An 18,999-nucleotide genomic window follows, 5' to 3' on the forward strand; every position below is an offset into this window, starting at 1 on the left:
ACTACTTACCCCTGTTACAACAAGCCCCTCGCTCCCCTACTCATTACTTCGTGCGAATAAAAAGCCACTTATGTTGCGCCGTCCGGAGTGGCCGTGCCGTTTTAGGCGCTACAGTCTGTAACCGAGCTACCGCTACGGTCGCAGGTTCGAATCCTGCCTCGGGCATGGATGAGTGTGATGTCCTTAGGTTAGTTAGGTTTAATTAGTTCTAAGTTCTAGGCAACTGATGACATCAGAAGTTAAGTCGCATAGTGCTCAGAGCCATTTGAACCATTTGAACTTATGTTTCACAAGAACGATATTGTCTGTAACGTGGTTGATTATGCGTCAAATAGATTTTTTGAAGGAATTTCATAATCTTTGAATGTCCGCCCCCGTAGCTGAATGGTCAGCGTGACGGATTGTCAATCCTCTGGGCCCGGGTTCGATTCCCGGCTGGGTCGGGCATTCTCTCCACTCAGGGACTGGGCGTTGTCCTAGTCATCCTCATTTCATCACCATCGACGCGCAAGTCGCCGAAGTGGCGACAAATCGAAAGACTTGCACCCGGCGAACGGTCTACCCGACGGGAGGCCCTAGTAACACGACATTTACATTTTAACAGCGGAAACTGTAAATCATATACTAACTCGTCACAAATAGCTCACTTGTCTGTAGACGTTCAGATGCGTAAATTAGTGTTAACGCTGCTGCAGGTCGCTGTCTTCCTCCCGGACGCCTGGTGTTCTCTCCCCCCCATCCTTTTGAGCCCGGACTCGTGCTGTGGCGCTGGTGGCATCCGGGGACAGGTGTGTACGCCCGAGCAGCGGTCACCCGCCTCCTGCGTCCTTTTTTACACGGCCTGCACCTTTTATCGCTATTACCGCACCGCAGAAGACCCTTTACTCAAATTGCCTCGAGGACTCTTAGGCGTATGTCATTACTGTGCAACGTACCATTATGCCGTAGGAGGGGACCGGGGCGGTCCCGGCTGGATTTCGGAAAAAAAGTAAAGTCGCGCCAGGCGACGTCGAAATAAAATTTCGGCTTCCCCGGTGGGGCGAGAGTGATGGAGAAGGAGGGAGGAAGGCCGAGGGGTGGGGGGGGGGGGAGGGGGCGAAAAGCTCGCTCTGGTTTGTTGGTTCTTGCGATGGCCGGCTGTTGCTGTGCGACGCTCTGTTGATTTACGGAGCGAAACGGAACGTCTCGCCCGGGCAGAATTCGGCGGTCGGTGAGCGCAGCGTTTTTGCGTCCGGTGTCCGGGTGTCTGCGGTCCACCGGAGGAACGTGCTGATGGCTGCCGCGGTGTATAAAATGGTCTTCATGCTTTTGCTTTCCGGGGGCGGACGACGTGGATCTCGTCCCGCAGCCCGCTGTTGTCTGCGAGTTCGTTACTCTGTCTTCCAGCCGCTGCGCATTTTCTTTTTCTTTTCCCCTGAGATACAGTCTCTGTAGCGAGGAACGTTTCTTGTGGAAACCGCACGCTCTTGGATTTGCCCGTGTTAACTCCTGCCTGCGACGCTCTAGCATCTATCATTACAGTGCGGTATTTGCTGTCGCTTCTCTCTGTACTTCTAACAGATCACTTAGGCAGTAGCGTGGCAGTTCATTTCGTAATCTACTAAGTGTGGCTCTTCTCCTGTAGCTTAACTACATGACTGAAATCGCAAACAGAATTTTTTTAGTAATGGTCACTGTAGTAACTGTGGTTCACGACCGTTATCTATATATTGTTATGAAGCGGCATCATTTAGCCTACAGGTAGTTCATTCAAAAGCAAGTGTTATGCTGGCTAAGAAAGGAGATGAAAGGCTGTTGCATGCAACTTCTGAGTTAATTCATAACCTTCGACACAGCATCTCAAAGGACAAGAGCGAATTGGATACTCTATTTAGCGGCTATTAATACAGTCATTGCTTACGTCTCGTAGCTAGAAACATTACACCATGGAAAACAGGAATGGGTAATAAGAAGACGAAGATAAATCTGAAAACAAGGAAGAGGAGAATAATAATAACAACAGAACGAAAGAAGAAAGTAAGATGAGCAGGATGAAGGTAAGTGTAAACAGTAGAAACACGAAACTGTGAAGAATAAAAGAAGGTGTGGAAACAAGAGGAGAAATAGAAGCAGAAAGAGAGAGGGAGAAGGAAAAGCTGAAGCAGAAGGACAAGAAGAGAAGGAGAAAGTGGAGGAAAAGCATATGCAAGACGAGAAAGAGAAGGTGAAGATTGAAGAGGAGAAGGAATTGTTAATATTATTTAAATCTTGAAAAGGACTCATCATGGTGTGTATATCCGAAAGTAACGAGTACACTTCGTGTACATTACATGCAGAATGTGAAAATGTGGGTGTTGGGAACAGGATTGCACTCCTGCCTCCCACTCAGGCCGGGAGGGAAAAGGGGGGGGGGGGGGGGGGGAGGGACGCAAAGTGTAAAGACCTGAGACCATAAAACATCGCTTTTTTTTTTTTTTTTTATCGGAAATACTATTTCGACGTCGCTACAGGTGAGCCCAATCTGTGGTGGTCGCTTCCTGCCAGCATCATGTAGGACTTTGCATTTCGCGACTCGCTCTTACCCAGTAGCGCTACTAAACCTCCAAAGGACTTACAAATGTGCGGCCCCTTTACGTTTCTTATATAACTTTGTGATCAGTGATAGAAAATTGCTGATTAACTGATTTAAGTGCTGGTCCCTAAGGTTTTTTCTTTCCTAAATTTGCTCAGTTAACAGAGACCCAATAGCCATGTCCTACCTTCAGTGTTGACCAAGAGCAGACACACGTTGATCGCTCGCAGCCAGGACGATACAGTAATGCAGTGGTTGCTGTCCGTAAACAAAATGCTGCCGATACAAGTGTGCTGCTTTAGGTCCAGAATGGCTCTGAGCACTATGGGACTTAACATCTGAGATCATCAGTCCCATAGACTTACAATTACTTAAACCTAACTAACCTAAGGACATCACACACATCCATGCCCGAGGCAGGATTCGAACTTGCGACCGTAGCAGCAGCGCGGATCCGGACTGAAGGAGCTAGAACCGCTCAGCCACAGCGGCCGGCCTGCTGCTTTAGGTATATTGTCATTTGCATGGTCATCTATGAACATCATGTAGCCTTGCCCTTGGTTTGAATAATTCGTCATGTTTCACACGCAATGGCTTTCTCGTCATGTTTCACCGTTCACTGCTTGATACCACTGAGGAATTGTATCATCCCCAATGTATACCAGAATCTCTCCAAAGGACTACCTACAGGCATCATTTGTTTATTCGATACAGAGGGACGTTTGTTTCATATTACATGTTTTTTCACAACAAATGTATCGCCAAGCACATTCTGGTAGGAATGCTTGGTTCTACAGTTTGTTCATTGTCTATAGCTCACTACCAACGCATTGTAGATCACTATAGCTGAACCTATACTCCTCAAGCCACTTTATGGCGTGTGTCAAAGAGTGTCTACCACTGTCTATTTCCCATTTCACGAATACTTCATGGAAAGAAAGATTATTAAAGAGCCTCCGTGTAAATTGGAATCTCACTGACTCTTCTAGGGATGTTACCTCTTGGAATATTAATCTTAAATCTCTCTTGTAAGTCTGCCACAAGAGTTGGATGAACATTTTCTCCGAGATGCTTTGATGCTTATTAAATGAAAGTGTGATGAAAGGAGATGGTCTTTTTAAAATCGTCTCTATTTACTCTATCAATCATTCTTTCAGTGTACTGAGTGGTTACAATTTAAGTGTAGCTATTCTCGAAGGTCCAAAATGATTCAAATGGCTCTGAGCACTATGCGACTTAACTGCTGAGGTCATCAGTCGCCTAGAACCTAGAACTAATTAAACCTAACTAACCTAAGCACATCACACACATCCATGCCCGAGGCAGGATGCGAACCTGTGACCGGAGTCCACTGTGGGCTGTAATTATCGCATGGCATCGAAACTTGGTAGATGTGCTAATGAGTTAATGCGGAACCATTTTACACTGGAAAAAAATTAATTCCAATTTTGGCCACCAGGTGCAAATCTGGCGCTGTACGGCGTCTCGCAGTCGTCTCCAATGCTCATGTTGAACTATGTAAGCAGCGCTTAATAATAAAATCAACATTATGCCTTTCTCACGTATTTGACCTTTTGTTCTGACATACGATTCCTAATACATTACATAGGAAACATTTTTATACGTTTTCCTTGCATTCACAGCGGCAAATTTGCACCTGGTAGCCAAAATTGAAACTAGTTTTTTTCAGCGTAAATCGCTTCCACCATTAATGTATTAGAATATCTAGCAAGTTTGCTGCTACACGATAATTACAGCCCGCGCTGGACCTCTGCGAGTAGCTTTACTTTTGTTGTAACCACTCAGAATCTCACTCTGACACCTGCATTTCTTACAATTAATTTTACGTGGTCGTTGAACTTTCAACCGATCATTCTCATATATTCAGATATTTAGTAGATATACTGCTTCCAGTGGTTGTTCGACAGTCGTGTAATAATACTGTAACGCATCTTTCCACCCACGTGTGCGCAGTCCGCTATATTTGTTTATGTTGAGAGTCAACTACTAATCCCTACACCAAGCGATGATTCTCCGCAGGTCTTCCTGGATTTCGCTACAACTGCGATTTGTATATAAACCTAAGAAGAGACTGTGCTATTTTCATCCTAGGAATCCATTGTTGACGGTTGCTACAAGTGCTTAGAAATGCCCTGATTATCACATGCGAATTGACATCAATAGTGTGTTATGCTGTCACCATGTAAGACACTGCACTGACAAAATTCTGATGATGGAAAATTTCTTCGCCGGCCGCGGTGATCTCGCGGTTCTAGGCGCGCAGTCCGGAACCGCGCGACTGCTACGGTCGCAGGTTCGAATCTTGCCTCGGGCATGGATGTGTGTGATGTCCTTAGGTTAGTTAGGTTTAAGTAGTTCTAAGTTCTAGGGGACTGATGACCACAGCTGTTAAGTCCCATAGTGCTCAGAACCATTTGAACCATTTTTTGAAAATTTCTTCAGCTATCAGGAACTGAACCAAATCGTCCACCTCTTCGTCGGGCGCCACTGCTTTTACGAGGTACTCATTACTATAGTAGGCGAAGCAACTTATACTGAATGCTGCAGTATACTTCAAGATGAGTCAGATTCAGGACACCATTTTCAATATAGTCACCCAATCTTTGTGAAGAACGGCTGGAATGTTCCACCAATAGTTCAGTTCCTCGGCGACAGATATGCACTCTCTGATCTTGGAGCCATTCGAGGAACGCTGTGTGAACGTTGTCATCGTTGGAAAAGTCTTACCACCCCACCCCGTCCCAGATGTTCTTTCAGCTTGCTGAAAAGATAGAAATCCCATGGAGCAAGATGTGGAGATCTTGATTAGCATCACCCACGCCTGTGCGACCCTGGTCAAATTGTTGGCTCCATTTCACTGCGGCTGGACCCGAAATTTCATTTGGTCCACATATCACCACAATTTGAAGATGAATCTATGTGAAATTTAAACATTTTGTCCTCAAAAATAGTGCTGTCCAGCGTACATCAACTTCGGAGCCCGTTTCCAGTTGCCGTGCCTCTTCACTTCAACAATGCGACGCGCTTGTAACCGTACCCCAGCTGAAATGTCTCTGCAGTAAACCTAGAAAAGATGTAGCTACCTTCTTCTGACAATATGCCACTACTGTTGCACAGTGATCTTAGGGTGGGACCACGTGTTGAATAAGGATTCTCTCCTTTAGATATTTGGCAAATCATTGTTTAAAACTACATTTTATGCCCTCTACATACGTCATCAGCATATATGTAGCACATGTCAGCAATTTGTGGAAGTACCTCAATTTTAATATTTACAATATTTAACTAAGGTTTTTCTGAAAGCTTTAGTCGGGTTCTCATTGTCCAAGGATTAACATGAGGTCCACAGACTTTTTATAAAGCATGAAATAACACAAATTATAATTTCAGAACGTGAACAATTTCTGCCGCTTCAATCAATTCCAACGTATCACACATCATTCCGCCATCTTGTCTATGCCTTATTTCACATACGCCAAATGTCATCTTTACAGACACTCCACTTATTTGACAAATGCGTGACACTTAGTATATACCAGCTGTGACAATGTGTAGACAATACTGGACTGAATCCAGTTGGTTTCTCGTGAACAATTGTTACTGCTACTTAGGAGGTGAGACTATAAAGTAATAAAACTGATGTGAAAAAAATGTTGCTTACCGTTTTAGTCAAGTTTAGTGTTGTCTCCTTCAAAGAAGTTCCCTTCTGATTGGACACACTTTTTCCAGCGCTTCTGCCATTGATGGTAACATTTCTGGAACTCATCTTCTGTGATATTCTCCAAGACCCTCGTCACAGCGTTTGGACATCTCGTGCTGTTTGAAAATGGTGTCCCTTGACTGCTGTTTTGGCTCTTGGAAATAGAAAAAAGTTGCACGGAGCGATATCTGGTGAATAAGCTGGCTGTGGTAGTACTGAAAATTGTTTTGAGATTAAAAACTGCTGTACTGACAGAGCAGTAAGGGATGGCGCATTATCGTGATGCAGAATCCATTTGTCAGCAATGTTGGCACAGACACGAAGAACTCTTTTACGAAATCTTTCTAAAATTTCTTTGTAGTGATATTGGTTAACTGTTTGTCCAGGAGGGACCCACTCGTTATGAACAATTCCCATGGAATAAAATAAGGTCCTTGAGGCTGATGGTCGTCCACTGCGGTCTTCAACATTCGTTCTGCTTCACTAAACATTTTATGACACAAAAAACTTGAGCTCTTGACATAACCTCCTTTCCAAAGGCTTTCTGAAGCTTACCGTAAGTTGTCGTCGCGTTTTCACCCAATTTAACGCAAAAAGAAATGGCATATCATTCCGCAATATTATGCGGTTCCATTTCCGTGACGAGAGATATAAACATGTGTTAACTTATTACAGCACAACTCACGACTGAGCGGTTGCATCGATGCGCTGCTTGGACTAGAAGCAGCTTATATAATAAGGTCGAGTATATTGTGCCTACGCAAGCCTGGAAGGTTGCCACATCTTGCAAAGAAAATCAGTCTCATTACTTTACTGTTGCACCTCGTATTACCTCACCAGAGATTCCAACATAAACAGACACTCTGGAATCGTCAGATGATTAAAACTGCAGTTCCGGACTTTATCTGTGGTATTATACGAGGCGTATTCCAAAAGTAAGGTCCGATCGGTCGTGAAATGGAAACTACAGTGAAAATCGATAAACTTTTGCATTGGTGTGTTGGACAGCAGTTCTGAGTGCACAGTGAGCACGCAGAGATGCCTAGAAAACAGTGTGTCCCACCAAGTATGAGTGCCAGTGAGAGATTTCGCCTGATTTGATGCAGCCCACACAACATAACTGTCATACATTTCCTTCTTCACGACAGTTCTCGGCCGCACTCTGCAGTAGCAATGGGGGTGTCGCTGTAGTTTTTTCGGTGGGAAGTGTTTGATCCCTCTCCATACAGCCCAGACTTTGCTCCCTCTGATTTTCATCTCTGCTGACATGAACCGCTCGCTGTGAAGTCAACGTTTTGGCGCAGACAACGAACTGCAGATCAGCGTAGAGAATCGTCGAAAAGTGCAGCCGGTTGCCTTCTATGACGAGGGTATAGGAAAGTTGGTACAACGATACGACAAATGTCTCAGACGGATCGGCCACTATGTAGAGACGTTGCTGGAAAGTATAGCTAACTATTGCAAACAAAACACTTTTGATTTTCACTGTGGCTTCCATTTCACGACCAATCTGATCTCACTTTCGGAATACTCCTCGTATTCCAAATCAAATACATTGTTGTGAATTAACATAGCTGTGAATACTTATTTCAGTCATGAAATGTATATAGGTTGCAAAACTGATATTCAAAGTAGATCGCTATTTTGCTTTACTATTTTTGTTTGTATTTAACGTATCTAAGGAATATTGCATCAGTTTGAGTGCACTTTTTAGTCTTTTTATGAATAAACTGGAAAAACTGCTACAGTGTATAATAAATCCTTGCTGGAATTGTTGAAGCACATAACTGGATTTCGTGAGTAACAGCATATTTCTACTCACATCTATTCTCGAATGTACGAAAAGTGCTTATTTTAAGAGCGGTGTTAATGTCATAAACGAAGAAATTAATCATATAATTAGTGTGAATAACAACTTGAATGATTTTCTGACTCGGTCTGTACTTGTGCTATATACCGATAAATGTTGTGGAACATTTGTAAACATACAAAGTAATTGTTTATAGTCCGATATGTTTTGTAAAATTAAATTTTATATCGGATATCGTAGATTGCCTTACATTATTCCCCTTGATATGATCTTTTAGAATGTGTAACCTACTTTCTGGACTGTCTACGGAGTATGCATGTGCAGCATCAGCCAGAGAGGCTGGATTCTCCTCTGGTCGTGATGAAAGCTGAGCTAGTATTTCGTCCATAATGACGAGGGTATCGTGGTAACATGAAGCACCCAACACCATGAGCATCGCTATCTCTCATATGGGGTTACATGGATCAACAAGAGTGTCGACCTGAATGTGGTATTTTTCTTACAAGGCGCGGTTCTGGTCCAATTCAGTGAAACTGCTTGGCCCACCGAAAACAGCGTGGCGGAACTGACGTGCCAAGAGAGAGCGGGCAGCCATGCCTGCAAGTTCGGGTAAGCAGAACACTATGCGCTGTGAGTCTGTCCGTGTGATCAGCATTCTTACCACCAGCGAGGAACACCGACTTGTTTAAATTTAAACATTGCACTGAGTCAGAGGCGGCTATTGTGTCAGTAAAAATTGTTTTGGCTACGTCGCATTAATCTGAACGCTAAGCCAACTTTTCATTCCATCTCTATGTGCCTAAGATAGTGCACAATACCGAATAGAAACAAACTTCGATGTGAAGCGCATATGTTTCTTTTTTGAACCACCCGTAACGTCATCTATCCTCTCTAATTAATGGTTGTACCAAAATGATAACAAAGCTTCAATGATGCTCTCGACATGTAGAGTCTTGTACCGTAAGAATCAAGGGAGAGGATGTTGTTTGGCGGGCGGTATCCTATTTCTACAACACAACTGGACACATCTATTAACAGGGTTCTTTATTTACAGGAACAGGAAGCAACTTATCTTTCGGAGAGTCCATGTGTTGTGGTACAAGCTCTTCCGTAATAGTCTTCTTGCAGACAATATATCGGTATTCTAGCTATTACAAACTCTAGTTGAGCTATGGGTAAAGTACAAGTCCCGCTATGTACACAACACTGGTCGCAGTGTACAGACAGATGCAAAGTTGGAGTGCGAGTTAGTGCGCCAGTGACTGAGCGGCTCAGCTAGTGACTAAGCTAGTGACTGACTGACAGAACTAGCGACGGAGACAGAGAGTCTCCAGTCAGTGGTGACCATCTAAATACTTGCGGTCGAGAGGACGTTGGCGGAATGTTGCTTACGAGTCTGTCTTTGGCCTCTCTCCTGGTAGGCGCGCATGATCCAGCGCCTACTAACGATCTTCTTGCTACATCTTTTCCGACTGGTGTTCTAGCGACAGCTTACGCCAGCACGACATATTGACAGAATAAGAAAAGGGTATGGGGTGCTGGTTCTGGAGATGCAAAACTACAGAGCTGAAAGAGAAACTTCTATTAACATGGGTTTGGAAATACATGGTTTCCAAATTATGAGGCGGACAGTTATGCCTGCCGTCTCTTGCAGAGCGATGGACTTATTTATAACTAGTATGTGAAGGATGTCTACATCCTAATGAAACGGTAGTTACTTCACGCCGATAGAGGTTCCGAGCCGCATCCTCGATCATTAACTGGGACTCCTATGATGCCAAGAGTAAACTACTGACGTTTCTTGAGCAACATTTTGTATGGGCTTAGAACGAAATACCCCTAGCAGTCCATCGGGGATCTACGCATATATTTACATATATACTGCGCAGGCCACCTTGCGGTGCGTGGGGGGGGGGGGGGGGGAGGGGAACCTTGTTTTCCAATGTCGTTTTCCACCTCTCTTGTTCCAGTCGCGTGTGATTAGTGGGAAGAACGTTTGCTGGTAAACCTCCGTGTGACCTCAAGTCCCTCTAATTTTATCTTCAAGGTCTTTGCGATAAAAACACGTACGAGGAAGCAGTATATTTGTTGACTGTTCTAGGGAAGTACGCTCTCGAAACCACACTGCGACGCAGAACGCCTCTCTTGCTGCGTCTGCCATTGGGGTTGGTTGATCAATTCCGTGACGCTTTCGTGCTTACTTGTCGAAAATGGAACGAAACGCGATTCTCTTCTTTCCACCTTCTGCACTCCCTCTATCAATCCCGCCGGGTGCTGATGCCTTACTAACGAGCGATATTCAAGTGTAGCTCGAACTAGGGTTTTGAACGCTACTTCCTTTGTTGACATGCTACCTTTCCTAAGGATTCTCCCAACGGATCTTAGTTTGGCATATGCCTTTCCTATGACTAGTTTTATGTGGTCGTTCTACTTTAAATCGCTCCGTACGCATACTCCTAGATATTTTATGGCAGTAACTACTTCCGGTGATTGTTCTATAATCCTGTAATCTTACAACAATGGGAATTTCTGTCTACGTATACGGAAAACGTTACATTTGTTCGATTGCCCCTCCCTGCATCAAGCGTCGGTCCTCTGTAGGTCTTCCTGCATTTTGACACAATTTTCTAGCGCTGCCACTTTATTGTACAGAACAAATTCATCCGCAAAAAGCCTTAGGGAACTTCCGATGTTGTCAAGTTTGTCATTTGCATACAGGGTGGTCAGAAATAGTCAGAAAAGCTTGTAGGGATGTTGCAGGGTACGTTGTGCTGAGAAATAATTGTTAGGAAGAAAGTTAGATACCTTGCGCCGTTTCCGAGTAATTTAGCATTGAAGTTAGCCGATCAGGTCATCGCGCGTGAAAATGCAAACAGCTTGCGAGAAGCGGTGTCGCCAAACGTGTTCATCGTTTGGATTCCTCAAACCGAACAAAAGTAGCTTTTGCTCCATCGCTTACATTTATCACTCCCGAAAAAGGTAATGAGAATTTCAACAAGCGGTAACTCACAGACCAACAGATGTCTGTGCATTACCACATTTTAGCGTGTGCAAGTGCCTGAGTTTGCGCGTGCAACGATCTGATTGGCCAACTTGAGTACTAAATAACTCGAAAACGGAACTTCTATCTTAACAGGAATTTTTCAGCGTAACCTCCCCTGCAACACTCTTACAAGCTTTTCAGACTGTTCCGACCACGGAGTGTATTGTGAAAAGTAATGGACCTGTAACACTCCCATGGCTTACGCCCGATGTTACTTTTACGTCTGAGAACTCCTTTCCATTGAGAATGACTTGCCGTGTCCTGTCTGTTACAAGTTCTTCTGTCCAATCACACAATTGTTCTGATTTTCCTTACGCTCGTATTTTGTTCATTAGGTGGCAGTGCGGAACTGTGTCGAATGCCTTCCGGAAGTCAAGGAAGACGGCACATCTACTCGTATCTCGGTACCTGTGCTACCGCCTTCTGTGCCTCCGGACGAACAGAGCGAGCTAGGTTTCACACGATCGTTGTTTTCGTAACCCGTGTAGATCCCTACAGAAGAGATTTTCGATCTCCAGAAATGTCGTTTTGTGCGTCTGTTCGACGAGCATTCTTGAAAATAGGAATTACCTATTCTTTTTTCTTGATCACGAGACTCACTTTGCTCCTTCAGAGACTTATGGTACACTGCTGCCATAAGAGAGGGAAGTCCTTTTGCATCTTCTATGTAGAATCATATTGGTATTTCGTCAGGCCCAGCGGCCTTCCCTGTGTTGAGCGATTTCAGTTGCTTTTCTACCCTGTGGTCAGTTGTTCCTATATCAGCCATTTTGTCGTTCGTACGACGATTTATAGGCGCTACTACGGAGCGATCTTCTTCTGTGAAACATATGTGGCAAAAGACATTAAATATTTCGGCCTTTTCTGTGTCGTCATCCGTTTCAGTGCATTACGGCCGCAGAGTGTCTCCACATATGGTTTCTGTCCGTTTACTGCATTAACACAGCACTAAAATTTCCCAGGACTTTCTAGCAAGTTGGTGGACAGAATTTTACTTTCGAAATAGTTTAACGTTTCACGCATTGCTCACCTTACATTAATTTTGAATCCGTTCAATTTTTGTTTGTGATGCTTTGGGTACATTTACATTTGCAGTGAAGCTCTCTTTGCTTTCGTAGCAGCTTTATAACACGGCTGTCGAAACACGGCGTGTCTTTCCCATCCCTCACCTCACAACTTTGCTCGGTACAGTCCAACTTCGTCCCTTTTATCCTCAGCGTTGATATTGCTGGAGATGAAACTTTAGCACTGACGGCTCAGGTAATCTGAAATCTCTTTCTAAGTAGAGAGGTTTTCTCACATTTTTGTGTGTTCCTATTTACAGACGTATTCATTGATGCCTAACGTCACTGATTTCCTCTTATGCGCTAACTGAGTCGAAAAGTTCGGGTTTGTTTGTCACCAGCAGATCTAAGACTGCGCTTCAGTCCGGAACCGCGCGACCACTACCGTCGCAGGCTCGAATCTTGCCTCGGGCATGGATGTGTGTGATGTCCTTAGGTTAGTTAGGTTTATGTAGTTCTAAGTTCTAGGGGACTGATGACCTCAGATGTTAAGTCCCATAGTGCTCAGAGCCATTTGAACCATCTAAGATTCTACCTTCACGAGTCGGTTCTCTGATTAACTGTTCAAGGTAATTTTCGGATTAGGCATTTAGAACAATTTCAAACGATTCCCTGTCTTTGCCACGCGCCCTAATTACTTGAATCTCCCAGTCTATAGCTGGTAAGTTGAAATTTCCACTTAACGCTACAACATAACCAGGAAATTAACGTGAAATATTCTCAAAGTTTGTTCTCAAATGACGCTCACTATTGGTCCTGAGGCAGGGGTCTATAAACACTCGCGATGACGATTTTTGATCCACCGTTAACACCTGTTTTCATCCGAATTATTCCGCTTTCGGAATCTGTACTAATCTCACTAGATGTAATCGGTTTTTTTCCTGTCCGCACCACCATAGGTTGACCTGTACAGATGCACATTGGAATCAGAGTTCAAAATTTCATTCGAATTGACATATGGTTTCAGCCAGACTTCTCTCCCTAGTCCTATGTGAGGACTGTTGCCATTTATTAGCGACACTAGTTGCAGGACCTTTCCATAAACTAATGCTATGTCAACATTTTCATTCTCCGAAATTCTATGACTAATCTTAACCTGTGTGGATCAGAACACATTTTATTTGGCCCATGGAGAGATTTCTCTATCCTAAAAACAACCACATGTGCACGCCACACGTACTGTGCTATCCTAGTAGCACCTTCCTGCTTATAGTTCACGCCTGACATATTACGGGGAGCCTACAATTCTTCATCCGATAGCGGACGTCGAGAAATCCGCGTCCAATGTTGTCACAAAATCGTCTGATCTTCTGGTTTAAGGCTTCCAGTCGGCTCCTGACCAGACCGGCTCTGGGAACGGTGCCGGAAAGCGATCGCTCCTTCCACACCACGGGCGAGAATAGCAATCTTCACCAAATCAGTCAGCCCTCTGTAGGAACCGAGCATGGCCTTTGACCCCAGGTGGCAGGCGTCATTCGTGCCGACATGAACCACGATTTGTTGCAGGGTGCAAGGGTGCACCCAGCGCACTCAGTCTCTGTCGTCGGCAGAGCCTCCTCCACATCTCAGAGCAGACCCCCACCCCACCGGAAAGCAAAGAGAGTGGACACTGGCCCTCTTTTCCGACCTGCCCATACATTAACATGGCCTGCAAATACCAACGAATATACCGGAACAAACCTTAGTGCACGCTACTCATGTTAGTAAAGATGAGCCACTTCCTTGGGTTTCATTCTTCTGACTCGAGCGTGACTTTTTTCTTGGCAAGTCGGCACTTTTGCAATACCTCTTAATGGTGTAGCATCTACTCTTACTAGTAGAGTTGTGGAACTAAATTAGGTGAGGCAGTTCGCATTGTGCATAGTGTACTTGAGCGTGTTGGGAACACAATCAGAAGACAACTGAAGCCTGTGTTTTGGTGGAAGGTGAGTACTTCGAATACATCGTGTGAGATACTGAGAACAGTTGGTAAAATACAGGGTGATTCAAAAAGAATACCACAACTTTAGGAATTTAAAACTCTGCAACGACAAAAGGCAGAGCTAAGCACTATCTGTCGGCGAATTAAGGGAACTATAAAGTTTCATTTAGTTGTACATTTGTTCGCCATTTCAGCCAATAAAGTTTTTGGTCCCTTTTTCTTCGAAGGTGCTACTGTAACTGGACTACAGTATCTGGAGATGTTAGAGAATTGGCTGTTCCCTCAGCTCGAACAAGAAGCACAACAATTCATATTTCAGCAGGATGGAGCGCCACCACATTGGCACTTATCTGTCCGTAACTACCTGAACGTCAACTACCCGAGGCGATGGATCGGCCTCCAGGCAGCCCGTGACAGAGCACTTCATCACTGGCCTCCAAGAAGCCCTGATCTTACCCCCTGCGATTTTTTCTTATGGGGGTATGTTAAGGATATGGTGTTTCGGCCACCTCTCCCAGCCACCATTGATGATTTGAAACGAGAAAAAACAGCAGCTATCCAAACTGTTACGCCTGATATGCTACAGAGAGTGTGGAACGAGTTGGAGTATCGGGTTGATATTGCTCGTGTGTCTGGAGGAGGACATATTGAACATCTCTGAACTTGTTTTTGAGTGAAAAAAAAAACCTTTTTAAATACTCTTTGTAATGATGTATAACAGAAGGTTATATTATGTTTCTTTCATTAAATACACATTTTTGAAGTTGTGGTATTCTTTTTGAATCACCCTGTACTTTACTTTTGCAAGTTGGTAAAAGTTTTCAGTGCGAAGGTCGAAGAACATCTTAGTTCTTTCTGCCCAGCCGCCCGGGTACTGTGCCGCCGTAATGTGTCTGAGGGCAGGCGGGCCGAAGAACGAGTAAGAGGCAGCACTACTGCGCATGAACAGGAGGCGTTGAGGCGATAGTAACGGCGTAATCCGCCAATTCAGCACGCAGGAATCGGTCTAGCTCTGTCCAGTAATCGTGCTCGGAAGTACTTAGGGTTACAGTGGATAACGACCAACGACGTCTGCCACTACAATGGCAATACTCACTCACGTCCGAATGTTAAGATTTCTTCGAGATCGACGAAATAACGTGAGATACGGAAATAACATAAGCGCTGAAAGGTGTACTGGCAACACGGACATGTGACACAGTGATATATAAATAACGCGGAAAAGCGGCCGTGAACAGCGGGTAGCACTTAGTATGGGAGGTACCTCTCCGCCAATGGTAAGCAGAACGTCAACATGGGATGTGATGTTTTCGCATGGCAGTAGAGGTAGAGGCACCTAAGATACGTCATCCAAAATACAGGCTGTTTCAAAATGAGTATACGGCTTTTAAGGCTTTTTAGCATTTACTGCATTCAACTTACAATTATAAACAATACACCAAATGAAACAGTATCTCAAACAGTTTTATTTGTATACCTGTGCGCCAAAGCTTAGCTTCCTCCAACTGAGGAAAGAGCCATAGTCCTAGCGCATTAAGATGAACACCAGTTACAGTTGCTTCAGCGAAAAAGAAAGGCCCACAAACTTCCCACCAGGATATGTCTCGGGAAAAAATCCATTTAAGGGAGTATCGTTGCAGCTGTACCATCTCGTGAGGATTTGCTGATCCGCCAAATGATCACATTATGTGTATTCACATTTTTACTTAGGTAAATAAAATGGAAATGCCGTCTGGCTAGGGCCTTCCGTAGGGTAGACCGGTCGCCTGGTGCAAGTCTTTCGAGTTGACGCCACTTCGACGACTTGCTTGTCGATGGGGATGAAATGATGATTATAAGGACAACACAACACCCAGTCCCTGAGCGGAGAAAATCTCGGACCCAGCCGGGAATTAAACCCTGGCCGTTAAGTATGGCATTCCATCGCACTGACCACTCAGCTACCAGGGGCGGACTTCCCTTAGGTGAAAAGTGGACTCGTCATTGATGACGATACAATCCAGAAAATTTTCAACGTTATGCAGCAACATTTCGCTTGCAACTATGGCCCGTAAACCGTAGTCTGCAGGCTTGTAACAACTGCAAACGATAAGCACCTAGCTGTAAGCGTCTCCTTAAAAGTATCCACCCAGAGGTCACTGGAATTTCTAATTCACCACTAAACTTCGGAGCTGATCTCTTGAGGCTACGCGTAAAAGACTGTCCCTCGTGCAATACGTTCTTCAGTCATTTTTTGTGGTTACATGCTCTTCCCTTGGAGCACAGTTATACAAACAAAACTGTTTGAGATGCTCTGGCATTTGTTGTATTGTTTATAACTGTAAGTTCTATGCAATAAATGCTAAAAAGCCTTAACACCGATATATTCATTTTGAAACACTCTGTATGTCAATTTGTAGATGCTGAACTATGACACCGATTTTTTAATGGACCTATATAATTTTTTCTGTGGCTGTGGAAAGGGATTTCAAAGAGTGTTCGGCGATATAAAATGCTTAGAACTCGAATACAAAGAATTGCGCCGCTAATAACTGTCCTGCTATCAAGAGAAGAGTTCCAGAAAATGTTCACCCTACCTACTGTACCAAATGTAAACAAATATGTAGTTTCATCTGGACTTACTGGAGCACACTCCCGTCTTTCAGGGTAGTTCACGTCTTCGGGAGGCAACCCTGTTTCCTTGTAAACCGCTTGTGTAAAATTTTCGCGCAGTTAGAAGTTCAGATGTGATATTTGGGATGGAAAAAATATGGAAACACCACGAGTAATGCACGCATGGACATAAATGGATGTGCTAGCCAGCCCTGCAAGTTGCGCTGTTTTATTTGACCACGAACGACCACTGTGCAATTTTCTCAATATGTTGCACGTGTCACTCTTGATCAGAGCAGAGTTCTGTGTACTTGCGAGTAATCTGTGTCGGAGCTAAATGAATTGGAACTTGGGCAAATTGTTGATGCTCATATGGTGGTTGCCACCGCAGCCGATGTGTTTGGTTTTTCAAGAGGCATCGTATCGAAGATGTATACCACATACAGGGACAGCGGAGAAACATCATCCGCTAAGATACAACGCGGACGTGACGGACGGTAATTGAAGAGAATTGCGACAAAAAGTAAGAGGACGGCAGCTGCAAATATCACTACAGAACTGAATGTTGCAGTCGCGAACATTGTCAGGACCAAAATAACACGAAGGGAGCTCGATGAGCAAGAAACTACTGCTCGAGCTGGAACTCTGAAACCACTCATCAGTACTGTAATTGTCCGCAACACCAGAACATGGTGCCGTGGTCTCTGCAGAAGAATGTAATGTGATCGGACGTGTCTTATTACACACTGTTTCTAACTTCTGGCCGGGTTTACTTCCCAAAAGCGAAACATGGAGGATGTCCAGTGATGGTTTGGGCAGCTATATCATGCCATTCCCAGGTCCAATGATTACTCTGCAAGGTCACGTTACTATCAAAGATCATGTGACCATTTTGACTGATCAGGTTCGTTCCCCATTGGTGACGCTTTGTACCACGACGACAGAGCCCCTGTTTACCCAGGTTGCGTCGGCCAGGATTGGATTGTGAGCACAAGATAGTATTGTCGCATCTCTGACTACTACAGTCTCCAGATCTCAATATTACTGAGCTATTGTTGTGTACTCTGAAGTGAAGGGTACGTGATGGTTATCCACCTCTATCTCAGTTACCGGAACTTGCCACTGTTTTGTAGGAAGAATGGTTCAGTATAAGACGCCCTTGAATACCATACAGGATCTCTATCTATCCATTTAGAGGCGACTGGAGGCTGTATAGAATGCCAACGTGTATCCTACACCATATTAGACATGTTAGTGTGTTGTGTTTGTCGTGTTTCCATATTTTTGTTCATCCCCTGTACGTTTGTCGAGCGTGCTGGCCGCTCTGTTTTCCTGACTGGTCGGTCGGTCGATCTCCAAATATTCTTTAAGAAGGTCTGTAGGTATCTGTACGGAGTGGGCGGAACATTCGCCGTTTTGGTACCACATGGATTTCCTTACGCGCAGTGAGGTCTCTTGCAATAAATACGGCAGCACATCCATTAGGAACTATACATACATGTGGCCATTTTGAGTCACGTCAATGAAATTGGGAGCAAAGACACGATACCTGTAAAACCCGCACCATGCTTTGAGTGACTAAGATCGTTGTTGCTGCACTTTTCTAAGCCAGCAATGATTATCAACTGACCAGTAGTCTATATTACCAAGATCTATGGCTTGTGAATGATACTTCATACGTAAACAGAACATCTCATAGAATCGTCTCTGTGGTTGATGTTGTTGCAGACACACTTGGAGAACTGTACCCGACTTTTAAAATCATTTCCATTAACTTGTCGATGCAGCGAAATGTGTATTGGGTGAAATGCGTTGTAGCGCAGAAGACTGCGTGATCCACTCAACGTTAGACTGCGTCGTAGCGACGTGTCGGTTGTTTGTTATCGCTGCTGAAATGTTAGCTGTATTTTTCTCATCAGCTCCTATTCCCTTTTGTTAGGGTATTTAATAGATCGGAATTTAAGTTCCTTGACTTTTTCATAATGTTTGCAGACACAAATTGTGGTTGCGTGGCGAGGTCCAAATACGTTTAAACATACGAGTACAGTCACACCGTTGCCCTAACAACTTTGCGACATCCGTCATAAACGAAAACCATATCCACGCATTCCACTGTTGCATATACTGTGAAAGGCGAGCCGATTGTCTGATCTCAACAACAGCAGACCACAAATTGGTCAACTTCAAGTGCATGAGTAAATTCACGTATCGAATCTGAGTTATGTATTTCCTTACACTTGATACGTTAGGCAGACGTTTGTAGGACCCATTCTGCTGAGGCTGGAACAGTGGTTTGC

This window comes from Schistocerca americana, chromosome 3 (assembly GCF_021461395.2).
Source record: "Schistocerca americana isolate TAMUIC-IGC-003095 chromosome 3, iqSchAmer2.1, whole genome shotgun sequence".
Classification (NCBI taxonomy): Eukaryota; Metazoa; Arthropoda; class Insecta; order Orthoptera; family Acrididae; genus Schistocerca; species Schistocerca americana.